At 32.3% G+C, this 15,355-nt stretch overlaps 1 long non-coding RNA gene across 1 annotated transcript in view; it reads left to right on the top strand.

Moving 5' to 3' along the window:
- LOC111086453 overlaps positions 1 to 11,689 on the top strand; it is a 20,102-nt gene extending 8,413 nt beyond the window's left edge. Inside the window, exons 2-3 of the long non-coding RNA XR_002611183.1 lie at positions 2,671 to 2,674; positions 11,581 to 11,689. This is a non-coding gene — a long non-coding RNA (uncharacterized LOC111086453). The remainder of the gene's footprint in view (positions 1 to 2,670; positions 2,675 to 11,580) is intronic.
- The last annotated feature ends 3,666 nt before the right edge of the window (positions 11,690 to 15,355 follow it).

Genomic DNA, 15,355 nt, shown 5'->3' with positions numbered 1-15,355 from the left:
TAAATTAGGGATGGCTAGCGCAGATAGCCCTCGTGTAGCTGTGCGCAGAATTCAAAACAAACAAATAAACGTTTTTATTTACTCCCAATTTTCGAAATATCTTTGACCATTTTAAATCAACCATGATTACGTTAGAACACGGTGTGACCACATTCATATACGTGTAATCAACTTTGTCAATTTATATTGGCTAGTGCCTATTGGGTTGTTCAAAATAAAGCCTTATTTTAACTAGTTAAGCTATAATGCAATGTAATATTACTAAGTACCGTAACAAACTGCTTCATTCCACTTTTGTCAGTATTACTTATTGTGCGCCATCCATCTAGTATTTCTTGTAACAAATATCAAGTTTATGTTCATTCATTTTCTGTTGACTTTAACTGAGTCTAACTACATTCAGCTTTACTGGTCGTCGTTTGTCTTGTACTCAAAGATTAATATTTGTGTTTGTTATTGTTTTTAAGAACCTTTTTTTTCTCTCTTTCTCTTGAGGTATTGATGGTGTTAAGAATCTCTCTGCGGATCTGATGTTCAATCAACCTGTAACGGTTCCAAGCTCTTGAATGGCCAATATATATATATATATATATGAAAAAGAATATCTTATCGGAATGGTTGATGTAAGGTTCCCTCATAATATTTTTATCAGAGTCTGCATCTAAGATAATCAAGAATACCAGGGAGTAAGCACTTCCTTATCTACGAGCTACAATGAAAAATAAACTGTGGGATTAGACACTGATTTACTCAGATTCTTCTAATATTAGCAGCATGAGCGACATCTTCTGCTTGAATTATTTGAGTATAGCCTTCGATATTAAAGTGATTCTAAAAGAACAAATTGAATTTTGCAATTACATTTTTGAATGTCTTTATATAGATTACTTAAGTATTATTTTTTAAGGAAATATAAATAAAAAATTATAAATGAATCTGCAAACAGTGTTCAGTATTTTCGTAAGTATCCTTACATATGCCAGAAAATAATGCAGATCTTTAAGCACATTCTTTTTAAGGTTAGGTATCAGACATAAACACAATAACTTATGACAAAAAAAGTATTTATAGAACACAAAGTTTATAACAGGAAACCGTGACATTTAAAAAGCGTGTTTCAAAATGTCAGTTTTGGTAGTAAAAACAAAAGAAATATTAGAGTATGCACTGTCGAAATGATAGCTATACAAGCATTGATGTTTCTAGAATTCTGAGATTTCAAGGACTGTTAAATATTGAACTTATATTTTCCCAAAATATTTCAGCCGTATTTTCAGAATTTTGTGTAAATAATTAGGTAAGCCTAAGTCATAAAGTTTAAGCGATCTATATATAGGTCCTTGTGTCGCTAAGTGTTAAATGAGTATCAAATCCCAAGTCGATACATATATTCCACAATAATATTGCTTTAGTATTACAGTACATAAAGACATGTTTTTTTTTCTATAATCCATCTTTTTTCATTTTTTATTTTCGTTTTGTTACAATTTTAATTTTGATGAAATTTTCTTTTAAATGCACATAAAGTCTTAGGCATTTTACTTTTTTTTAGTACAATTATATAAAGCTCTTTGAAGAAATACTAGCAAACAAATATTTTTATTTCCCTTTTTTTAAAAGAAAGTAGATGTGCTTTAGCTTAACAATGAATATAAATATAACTGATAATATTTTATTTATAACGTTTTCACAATGATATTATTCTTAAACAATTTTTGACAAAATTTTAAAAGTTAAACTTTATAAATTTAGTTTACACTCCATTATTTTATAACAACTCACGATGATGCAGAGAAAACGAAATCAGCCTTCGATCACAGAAACTAAGATATGTGGTTCTGATAAAAGTAAGAAATAAATAAGAAATAATAACGACATGTTGAAATTGTTATTAGGAAGAAATAAGTTCTTAACCGGTTTAAGAAATAAATATGATCGCAATATTAAGTCTTTATAAACTTAAGCATTCAATAGGAACTTCGCACTTCACAGAATCTCTCTGCAGTCTGTAAAGTTTCCACATAACAGAGCTTTAATATAGTTAACTAGCATATAAACGGATCATTACTCGAACAGTTTTCGAACGTCACAACAATAATCCCTCTTATGTAAGGGAAATGGATCACGCTTCGGTGATTATCCTTTCAGTTAAAAAGAAGTAACTTCTAGATCTCCTCACGCTCCAAGAAAGAGTCCATCTGGGACATTTCTCTAACAATTTGTTTATATATATTTAATACTGTCTACTGTATAGAGTCCGATATTGTCCAAATCGAAAATCCAGATGTATATATATATATTCTTTCTTCTTCAAAGAAGCAAATCTTTTTGTAAGGATTTCAGTCTTTCAGTATTAGTAGCGATATCAATAAGTAGAAGAGCTCAGACAATAATGATAAATGATATCTCCATTTTTATTGGGAATAGTTGATTTTCTATTTGAATTGATCTATAATTTACTATTTTGGCCGAACACACATTAGCATTTTAATAACTGGATCTTAAAAAAAGAAGCAACTTAACAATAAGATAACAGATTTTCTTGGATATACAATGTGCTTTGATTATTACACGAACTGAGAAATAACTAAAAATTAGGCCTACGATTTTGGACTACTACGTCCCACAGCCTAAGTGAGTTAATTATAAAATGTGATCAAAAATTTACAGGGAAGTATATCTTCCAAATTTGTAGTTTATATAAATATAACGAAATTTATTGACAGTAAACTGAATTTTACTATTATGCCCTTGTTTGTTTCACGTTAGAGCACCAGTCATTACTTTTTATACAGAAAATTTTGAGATTTAATAAGAAAATTAGCAAATTATGATAAACTTTATGGTTAGGTATTATTTGTCACATATAAATAATGCAAAATTAATGTATGTTTAAACAGTAATGAAAAGCTAAGCATGTCACCGATCTTTTCACTTATACCCCCCAGTGGCATGTCTTCAGTCTTACAATGAACTGTTTTATAAATACTATGTATTATTTACCAAACGTCAGTATATGAAGCTGTATTAGATTATTGAACAATGTTGCTCTAACAACAGTATATGATTACGATCGGTTTGTTTTGAATGTCGTGCAAAGCTACACGAGGACTATCTGCGTTAGCTGTATCTAATTTAGCAGTGATAGAATAAATGGAAGGTAGCTAGTCAATACCACCTACCGCCAACTCTTGGGCTACTCTATTACCAACGAAAAATGGGATTGATCGTCACTCTATAGAATCCCACTGTTTAAAGGGCAAGCATGATCAGTGATAGAGATTCGAACTCGCGATCCTCAGATTACGAATCGAGGGCCTTAACCAACAGGCCCTATATGATTACAAACTTTATAACTAGGCTAGAAATATGTTTAACACATATACGCATTTTAATTTTTTTTAATAAATAGGACACATCTGCTAACTGCTGAATTCGACCTATGTAAACATTAATCTCAGTTTTCATCAGTTGTGATTTTTTTTCGTTGCTGTCAGCGAGAAAATACACAAAATCATGCCTTTTATGTTAAATGAAAGTTGTGCTATGTTCAATGATAATCTTTTAATATCTTAGATATAAGGAGTAATACTTATTTTCAGAAAGAAAATGCTTCATTTTATGCTTATTATAACACAATAAGTGTTCGAAACATAATGGAAATGTATGTTTAAAATATACCATTCATCATTTCAGCAATACGATTTAGGAAAAATCGATAGCCATTTTTGTAAGCGCCTTTCCTTGAAATACCATCAAAACCAATCAGCAGAATAATAACTTTCCAAGACATAAAATACAAAATTCCAGAAGAGACGTAACCGATGGTAGAAAACACTGTACTACAGTTGGTCTTCTGAACTGTGCACTAGCCGCACCTAGTTCTATTTATGAGAGATATTCATAAAAAAGTTAGATTACTTTGATTAATCACACGCTAATTTATGTTTACTGGAAGAAAGTGCTGCCTTAGCAGAGAAAAGTAAGTCGCACGAAGGTAATAAATATTCCATTCCTAATACTTGTATTTGACAATAGCGTGTACATCCTGTAGTGATTACATGTCGAAAGCTTCTTTTTGATGATGATATCTATGCAGGATTCAAAAGAATCATATCATGAGTAATAAAGTGATTGATGAATGATTTCGGAGAAAGGTAATTTACATGGTATTATTCTGTCTATTGTCTTACTTTGTCAGGACATTTTATGTAATTATGATGATACGGAATGTACTTTAAAGGCGTGTCCCTAGAGTTTTTTTTTATTCTTTGTAACTCAAGATATAAAATCAGTCACCATAATTAATTGACTTTTTTTAGCCATATAAACGGCTAAGTTAGATACAAAAAATAAGATAAAACATTGGACGAAAAGATGGCATCTAAAGAAATCTAATTTTCTAATAAAACATGTAATTTTCATGTCAATTTTAAAGAAACTTGCAAACTCGAAATATTAAAGAAGAACCTTTGTGAGCAAATACACCTACATTGTACACTTTTATAAAAACTTATAAGGATTGACCATACATTATTTTAAGCTTTCTATACAGACATATACAGGAAACATTCAATATTTACCTGATATAATACCAATGTCTCCATTTATTCTAATTACTTTTTTCCAGCAAATAATTTAGTATTTAATGAATGATTTAAAGTTTTTGTCCTATCTTTCTATATTCTAATAAGTCTTATGTTAACTTTATATGAGATTACCTTCTTTCAATGTCAGTGTTTCATGTCATTTATTACTCATAGAACTTAAAATGATAATTAAACGTAAAGCAACAATAACATAATTTGCATCAAGTAGTGTAATGTTTTAAGGTATATTCAGACATACTTGGTTTATCAATATATCATAACATAGGCAAAGAAACTTTGTTTTTTTTTGCTAGAAGTAACGACACCTTACCTTATTCGAAACTGAAAACAACATTCACGCGTATTTAAAGGCAAATAAGTTTCATATACCATCTTGAAATATTGCGTGAATTAAACTTATAGGCTGAATTCACGATTGCAATCTTATTTTACAGAAACGAACCATGGCCTGAAGATCTGTGCTTGCCATAATCTTTGTTCTCCTACGTGCTAGAATTAATATTCATTGCCGTGCGTGAGAAAATGCTTACAGCTAATGTCTCTCACTGTACATCTGAATTATAAAAAAGACTGTTACATCGATAAGAGCCTCTAACACATACTACGTTTTTTATTAATAAATATGAAATGTGGAGCATAAAATATAGTTATGTATATGATTGTGTGTGAGTATATATATATATATATATTATATTGTTTATAAAAAATATATATGTTTGACAAAAAATTCGGAGTACATCACAAATGTCATGTAATTGATTTTATTGAATTTCCCTGAAATTTGTTGTAATGACAAATTAGTCTTTTTACTGTTCAGATACTGTATTTTTGTCGGACTTTATTTGCTAATGTCATGAAAAATTGCTAAACTTTAGTCAGTTATAGATATCTAAAATGTTTTACTTACTTATTGACATATTTGTTTATAAAATAGTCTATTAAAACTTCCCAGCAGCGAAAGGGTTGTATTTGTTTTTAAATTATATAATTATTTTATATACCAGTAGTACTACCATTCATGGCACTGACGATTTAAAACAATTAACTTCGTGATTTGTTTGTGAAATTCTTCATGTGATTAAAATCAAATGTATCTATCGGGATACATGTATCAAAGGCTTTCGAATTAGAATTTATATTCACGAATATACATTTGATTCTCTCTCTACTAACAAGCTCTTTCAGTCATAATGTTCATCTGCGACTTTTTTTCTGAAGCGTTTAGCTGTAGCCCATTTTGTTTTTATTTGCACGATCAAGTTTTACTTAAATGTTAAAAAAATTATCTTCTTCACAGTCTGTTAATTGAAGTATCAATCAAAAAGGAAAGTATTAGTGGGCTCGTTTACATGATCTTTTCTAAATATTTAATATATATTTATAATATTCTTCGACTATTAAATTATTATTTTCTTTAATAGAATTATTATGTAAATAAAATAAAAAGAAGTGTATATTTAAAATATTGTTTCTAAATATAATAAAGCCACGAGTTTCATTCAAACGAAAGTTCTTTATAAAGTTATAAAATGATTCATATCGCGGTAAGTATCTCACATTTTTGCTGAGCACTCTTTGAAACGGCACTTGTAGATCTTCACCCGGTGTTCAGACTTTAACTTGATCTTAGTAGTGGTTATTACTTTCACTTCTGGGGGTTCTAGATCTACATGAGATTTGCTGGCTGGACTGCTGATAGGTTTGACATCATTGATCCAGTTGAACCCTTGATGAGCAATACGACTTGCTAAACTGCGGTGTAGGTCAACTTCATTGGCTCTAGAGACTTAAGGGCTTGTATGTCTGACACATCAACAGGAAATGTATCTTCATCCACAGGTGAAGGTAGAACCACCCAATGGAGTTGTTGGAAAGAACTGGAACTTTGTAGCATCTGTAAAATCATCAAGTTAAAAACCTTCCCCATAGTTACTTCCAATGATACAGCTGTGTAGGATTTCCATATGCAAAGAATGTAATACAGATCACAACTGGCTAGATGAAAACAAAGATAGACAGAGGGCTAAGAATTCAATCTTAAATAGCAAAAGCCAATATTGAAAATATAGGAGGGTCAAGCAACTACCAATTGGTCTGAATAACTCAGTCAAAAGTGTGGGATAAATCTGTAATAACCCTTTACAGAAATCGTCTGCTCCTAAACTTCTCTTAGAACGAAAGTGCTATAATAATTGCCGTGATAAAGCACTGTGTTTACAGGCTTACACGTCCTGTAGAACATAATCCTACTACCTTGTAGACAGTTTGGTAAATAAAGGAATCTTTAGATCATGTGCTCGATCTATATATTCCACCTGCTCTTTCTAAAGCAGTCATTGGTACGAGATGGTCGACAGCTATTCAGGTATCCATTTATATTTCTTCTATTACTGTCCCGTTGCTATATCTAGCATATCATGGGGCAGGACTGGACAATATGGTACCCACACTAGCAACCAAGATGTGTCGGACATCACGTGGGTCATTAACTTATATTTTTCTGGTTGTGGAAATTCATTTACATCTCGTTTCCTTTTAAGATATAATTTTAGCACAGAAATGGGCAAATATAAAGACATATAACTAAAGTGTTACTTCTCGACTCTGGCCATACATGCATAGTCTTCACATTTATGCATTTTATGCCTTGTACTGGACTAAAGTTAAGGAAATTTTCAGAAACGTGCATGATTGAAAATATTCAAACATAACTAAATAAAATATTGGATACACCAAACTTACAATTGGTATTTTAGATGTCACTCTTTGGGAATTTCACTTTCTATAAATAATTTCATCTGTTTAATCACATTTTAAGCCAAACTAATTGTAATGTTTCAATACATTTGCAAAAAACAAAAACAATTGATATGCTTTGAATTTCGCGCAAAGATACACGAGGGCTATCTGTGTTAGCCGTCCCTACTTTAGCAGTGAAAGATTAGAGGGAATGAAGCTAATCATCAACACCCACCGCCAACTCTTGGGTTACTCTTTTATAAACGAATAGTGGGGTTGACCGTAACATTATAACGCCCTAAGGCAACAACAACAACAAAAAACAGACCAAACTCTGTTTTCCCACTAAGAGTAGGGTGAGGCTAGCTATTAGTCTTATCTTTTCTATAAAATTCACTACCTATCAAATATTTCAATGTGAAAAGTGAAATATTTTCACTGTGGCATTAAGGAAGACAATAGGTGCACTGTAACATCCAATAATATTTTACATGCCAGTAATTACAGCTAACTTCAGAACTTGAGGTCAGATCAAATCATCATGTTCATTCATTTATTGCTAGTAGTTGTATTCTCAATAATTGATTCATTTATATTATACAAGTAATAAAAACTTATGAATGACTTTGTATTTAACTCTAATATGTATATGTTTGAAACATCTTGTATGTATACACATATAATGACATATACATAAATATATTTTACACATCATCATCACATATACTTGTATCTGGCAACACTTTGATTCAGGTTTCCGTGCTATTATCATGATAGCTATGGACTAAATCTGTAAACCATATCTTAATAATTATTGCTCGGCGGTGTAAGAATCTCAATATTTTTAATAGGCACCATAAGGAACGGTTGTCAGCCGAACTTAGTCAAGCATTTCTGCCTTCATTCTGCATTATTGACACTCAGGAGCCACAGCCATAAAGCTAATATATGCTATTACATTTTCAGCCCAATCATGTAATTGTAACGATACTGCCCTCCTTCTACTGTTACTATCATCTGTACCCAATAAGAACTCACAAGAAAGCAGGTTTTAAGAACAGAAATGCATGTTTGCATTCCCTGTTCCATATAACTTGCTAATTTGTGCTGCAATCTTGAAAACTCATTGTCGATAGTATGACACAAGTCCAAGGAAACTTTGAATGTCTAATCCTCTCGTGGGTTGAATCCAGTCTAAAACTGCAGTTGCGATGCCGTCTTTCTCCTTACTATATGTCCAAAAAATTCTATTTGCATACACATGAGGGCACACATACTGGGTTTTGGTTTAATCCTGACATTCTTATTCACTGTAATGCAATAGTTTGGTTCATGACACTCAAACATACAGCCAAATATTAAGACATTATTCACATAGACCGGCATCTTTCCTATTGTAATGTAAAATTCATTAACATCTAGAAAATAGCTGGGGAATTACATACCAAATTATATGATTCAGAACTCTTATAAAACTTTTCGAGAGCTGAAAGCAGTTATGGCTCTACGCTCATCACACCACTCAACTAGTCAGTATCTGGCGGCTAGATCTATAAACCTGAACTATTGGATATATTCCAACACATCTAAACATTCCTATGTCCCTTACAATAGAAAGCCATCAATGCACGTCATGGTTATCACCGAGCAAAAGTCAACATAGTTAATCACAAGGGCTTCGCGTGAAAATACTTTGGTAAACGTAATCTACAGTTCACTGAAAATTTGCTTCAGCAATCACCAACTAATGGCCTCAGATGTACTAACAGTTGAGTACTCGCTTTCTGACAGGGCGCACTTTGCTTCCTATTCTAATGATCATTCTAATGGGAAACTGAATTGCAGAACATCATTGCAACTTAATCACTCAATGAACAGAGTACCATTCATGCTAATGATACTTTTTTCAAGCAGAAAATAATGTTCCAAATATTGAGTCAAGAACCACATTACATGATGCTAATGCGCAAGGCTTTTTCACAGTAAACAACGAACCACTGTTTGTGTACATGGATAAATTGTTCTGTGATTCCCTCTACAAGGCACACAACTGTCAATTGACTGTTCCTGAAATATTTCTAACCAGCATTAGATGGTTTTTACAATGGAACTTCAGTTCACTTGTTTCACAGGAAAACTGACAGAGAGTTTCTGCAGTACATCCATCTTGAGGATGTCAATGCCAGAACCGAGATCTATGACAATTTTTTCTGTGAATTGTGTGACCTCGACTTATCCAGACACACATGTTTCCATCCAAATCTAGCATGTCAGCATTTGCCAGAATGGTGCGAGTATTAACTGGCCAGAGTAATGGCTTTGCTTGGAAAGCCTGATATACAATGGTATCCACCAGAGTTCTGGCCATTCCCCTATCAACCAGGAACTCCATCTCTCGATTGTGTATCCTTACAAACACATACCTGAAATAGCTGGGCTGATCACTACATCCTTCAGCATAGATGGTCCGCTTCTCTAGCTAATGAGTGTCTTGGGATCACGTAGATATTGCCCCACTCAGTATCAGACACCATAGACCGTGCACAACCACGATGACCTCACTTGTCCAAGTTTCTCTCTTGTTGAGGCTCAAAATAAGGGAGAGAATCACCTTCTTTATGGTTTTATCACATACATTGATTTACTTGAGGATAGTACCTATAAAAAAAGCAAATTCTATGAATATTATTATTATATATCTATTTTAATATCGATTAATATTTAGAAACATGCATAGCTTATACTGTTAAATATGTATTGCGAAACTCCCGCCTATACTCTAAAGTTGTAGAAGATTCTCGAGTGTAAGAATCAACAACATATGTGTACGTAAACGCTAGTGTGGCTTTCTATTGTTACGTAATCTGAATTTTCGAGAAACTCTCCACAGGCCTATAAATACAACCAACACGACGCGCCAAACAATATTATGTATTATTGGGTTGATATAGTTGATATACAATAAACGTTGTAAGTTATAACTATAATTGCGATTAGCGCTTATTAATCGGGAAACTTCAGATATTTGACCAGGAACGGTTATAAATTTCGAACATTACAAATCATTTAACTACGTTGGATTCTCATCGGACATTAGTATTTTTACGAAAACATTATATAATTTCATCGTGGAAAACTCGGCGTGTGTGGCTGGTGAATAACGAAAGACAAAACTAGCTAGCTAAAACTGGTGAATTATAACTACGTCAACTCGAAATTAACTCACTCATTGTCAACCCTCGATAAGATATCAAGGAAATTCCAGACTAGAAAGAAGACTTTATATTGCTTGTAAGTTTGTGAAACTTTTGTACATAAATCATTGTTTGTAATAAATATTTGTAATAATTGTTATTGTAAATTGTACTTTGTTTGTATATTAAAACAATTATATAAAACAAAGAAAACTGTGTGAATCAATCTTGTTGGCAAATATCATAAATTGAAGATATATCGGCATTTATTTAAATACTAAATCAAAAGCACAATTTAACTACTAAATTTAAAGTATCATCTGAAATTTGAAATTCTAATACGTAACAATATTAATATCATGCAATGTAGGATAATTTTTCCAAATTCTGGGTGAATCCAACAAAATGAAAGAGATAACAACAAAAATACATGAATCAGAATCTTTATTGACAGAATCACAATGAAAAGCTAATTTTAAACATAGGCAAGTTTGAAGTGCGTGTGTGTGGAATTGTAAAGAGAGAGAGAAAACCTTTAAACATAGGCAAGTTTGAAGTGCGTGTGTGTGGAACTGTAAGGAGAGAGAGAGAGAAAACCTTTATTCTTCCTCTTTTACCAGCTCAGTGTGAACCAATCCTGAATAAAAAATAAAAACAAGAAAACTAAAACTTAAAATTCAAGTAAAAACCTCACAGCTAAAATCAGGCAAAACATACAAATATAAGTTTATAAATTAAAACCTCTAAATCTAAAAGCTCTAATATTTACCAATAATAATCTTAATACTTTCGATCGACAGCTCTTTTGTACGGATTTAATAAAATCGGTTGACGACTGCAACATTTTTAAAAAAATTCACAATAATTTTTTGTATACAGTTAGAAACAATTATAAAGCTAAAACCCTATATGTTTCGATGAAACATGCTCCATCATCTTCAGGGGACAAGAAAAACACAGGAAATTTCATTTATATATTCAAGTAAATGTACATGTACAATTTGTATATTGTACAGGGGGTGCCATTTGCAAAAGAGGTGTTTGTTTGTAGTTAAGCACAAAGCTACACAATAGGCTATCTGTGCACTGTTTCACCACGGGCATCGAACCCCTATTTAAAGGGCGTTGTAAGCCCACCGACATACCGCTGTGGGGGAGGGCTCACCAAAAAGGAGAGACAGTTTCATATTTTGGTGCATTAATAGTGAAGTTACAGCTATCACTTCTGCAAATGACTAATAAAAGTGTTCTTGGTTCGGCGTACAACTAGAGTAAAGGTACCTTAAGCTGTTTATTTGATCGACTTGCTATGCTTAGCAACACCGAAGAAAACAGAATGTTCGAAAAAAATTATATATTGATTAAAGGGGAGTATCAAACACATGATATTTTCCCAAATCCCACCTGCTAACAATAATTGACTGTTACTTTTCATGTTTGTTAATTTATTATATCGATTTTATCCAATTGTGATTATAGTAATAATATTTTGAAGTTGCACTAGGAGGTAATAGTTGTTGCAATTTTAAAGTATTTCAGTCTAGTGCTTTAGAATTGTTTCCTTGTGTCATCTAAACAAATCATATCATCAACTAATTATAAAATAGACTTAATTAATATCAAAATTAAATAAGAGAAATTATAAATATACGTTATGTAAATATTTTTTTTTTATTCTTCCTTATTGAGGTCTGGCGTGGTCTGGTGGTTAAGACATTCAAAACTTAACGGTCACGGGATCGAATCCTGTCTACGAAGATGTTCTCCATTTTCATCCTTGGAAACGTTATAATGAGACAATCAGTCCCACTTTTCGTAGATAAAGAGGATCCCAACCGCTGACGCTAGTCTATTATTCTAAATTAGGGATGGTTACCGCAAATAGCCCTCAAGTAGCTTTTCGCAAAATTCAAAACAAACAATCTTCTTATTTTCATTAATATATTTTAGTCTTCTAGGTCTTCAGTCTACTGACTAAGTGTTTCAACATGGTAAACAAATTCTTTCTGTCTCTAGTATGCACTGATGTCAGTTTACATCAATAAATGAAGAATTCAACATTATGAGATTAATTAAACACTAATTCATGTTCTTATGTATATAAAGTAGAAATATCGTCTGTGTACCCTTTTTCCACTTCCGTATATTTATATTGTCATGCACACATGCATAAAGTCGTTATGTGTATCCACTTTCACGTCCATATATATATACAAAGCAGAAGTGGTTTTTGGAAATAAATCTATTGAGTTATAACACTGCATTTGTATGAAGGTCTAATTTGTGCATTAAATAATTACATACATTCAAGTGCATTTCGATTGCTATAATGCGTTAGTAAAGGCTTATCCTTAGATAAAAGTCAATTTAAAACTACTAGACATAAAGCACACTGTGCTAAAAGTTATTTACATAATTATTACATAAAATTTATTAAACAGAAATATCACCAAAAATTTGTTAACGGAAGTGTTTTATTCGGTTTTAAATATGTAGTTAAAAGAAGAAAATTTGTATAACAATATAGGTAATGCTATAACAAAATATACGACTGAAATATATGCAACGTAATACAACTGAATATGAAATAGGCATGATATATACTAGTTAACTACACAAGACTATCTCAAATGTAGGTTGTTTCAATTCCATGGAAGGTGTTACATGACCCGTTGTATTACGGCTTGTTCATTGAACTGATAGAGACATTTTCAGTAGCAATGATTCTTGCGAAGGCCACTCCTTTCGAGTCATTCCCACTACCTCTTATAAATTTCCTATCATTTGTCCACTATTTGCAATTTATTAAATGTCTTTTTAGTAGTCCGAACGCACAAATAACTCTGGGTTCATCATTGGACGTTTTAACGCATATGGCTGGCTGCATATAGATTACCGCAAATAAATATTTAAGTTTCCAACTCCACCCATGATTGAAAACTTTGAGATATGCCTGGATAGTTGCTCTGATGTGATAACTCTGATCAGTGTTCTACCGAAATGAAAGAGTGCACGCTATAAGCTAAGCTCTTAGTTGGTAGATGCAACTTAGCTAATTAGATTACAGGTAAAAGTTAATTTAAAACAGATACTCACAGTAAACAATGAACTTGGGTTTTCACAACAATTAATTAGCTTACAAAATCAAACTGTCCCGTTACACCTAATTTTAGTTAAACTAACGAAATAAGGCATAACAAATTTTTAACCTCAAAACTGTATACACTTTATCTGCTTAGTTATTAAGAAATGTAACACGAAATTAACTTACATTACCCCATTTCACTTCATATTTTGCTACTTTTATATTTCCTGGATTAGCTCGTTTTCACCCTAAAGAATACTACATGAAAGTTTTCTTTGAATATTTTTATACACCTAATTCATTATCAAGTATTCATCTCCCAAGATTCAGTAATTTGCAGACAAACGTTAGTTTGTGTTTGTTTGTTCGCACCTTTCAGCTCCTATAATAGTAGGCCTACAAAAATATTGAATCAGCAAACTCAAGTTTAATGTCTGTGACGTCACATTCTTAGTGTCAATGAAAACTTTGTTATCTAATTGTTTCCACAGGAGGTGGTGGTTGGACACCAGGGGTATGTGAACACCATCTAATTTCCTATCTAATTCCGGAAAAACTACCAAATCAGCACCAATCTTGACACAGTGATAGAGGATAACATGAGGAAGGATATGAGGGGTTAGACCTCCATCTAACCTTATACCTAATTTTGGAAAAACTACGAAATCAGCATAACTTGACAGAGTGATACAAGCTGACATGAAGAATGTCATGAGGGGGGTTGGACCCCATCTAATATATATATAATTAAACGTCAATACGTGTGTGTGTGTGTATGTATCTGTTTCTTGTACGTTTCCACATTTCTAGATCAATCAGCACCAAACTCGACACAGTGATACAAATTGACATGAGGAAGGTCATGAGGGGATTTAATCCCCCATCTAATCTATATAATTAAACGTCAATACGTGTGTGTATATCTGTTCCTTATACGTTTCCACATTTCTTGATCAATCAGCACCATACTTGACATGGTAATACAGGATGACATGATGAAGGACATGAGTGGGAGAAGGAAAAAAAATAAGGTCTAATAAATTAATTTACTCTAATCCTGCCTAAAATAAGTTAAAGTGTCGCGGCTATTGAGGATTCCCTTTTGTTTAAACAACAATATGTCACTTATAGTGATACCATCATACATGCTTCTTCAAGACATCTAGTATCTCACAAATTTGCCGTGTTACATAGTTTGTCACACGGGCTTATCACTATACCCTTGCCATCTGGAGATCATGAAACAAATTGCTATCAACAGTGATTCTACAACAAAGTTAATTAACACATTGTTGTTTAAACAATTAAAAGCTAAAACTTAATATCAATATACCCACGTACTGTATCAAACGACAATAAAAAAAAAGGTTTAAGATGAACTACATTGGTAAATATACTCATAAAATATATAACACACTGAACAAAGACATCTACAGACCGGCTTTCTACTATACAAACAATCTAGGCAAAATGTTTTGCAACCACAAAGACAAAATCGAAAAGTATAGCAACAGTGGAGTTTACCAATTAACTCGTCAAGACTGCATTAGCGTATACATAGGTCAAACGGGACGTTCTGTAGAAACGAGAATTAAAGAACATTGTAGAAGCTGGAGATTAAGAAAAATGGATTCAACCTGTGCATCCCACCTTATTGAAACTAAATGCCAATTTGATCCGAAAAAAAAACTGCAAAATTTTACATATCTGTGAAAAGAGTGAAAAAT

Source organism: Limulus polyphemus, unplaced genomic scaffold (genome assembly GCF_000517525.1).
Source record: "Limulus polyphemus unplaced genomic scaffold, Limulus_polyphemus-2.1.2 Scaffold42, whole genome shotgun sequence".
Lineage (NCBI taxonomy): Eukaryota > Metazoa > Arthropoda > Merostomata > Xiphosura > Limulidae > Limulus > Limulus polyphemus.
This window is presented reverse-complemented; position numbering and strand designations above follow the sequence as displayed.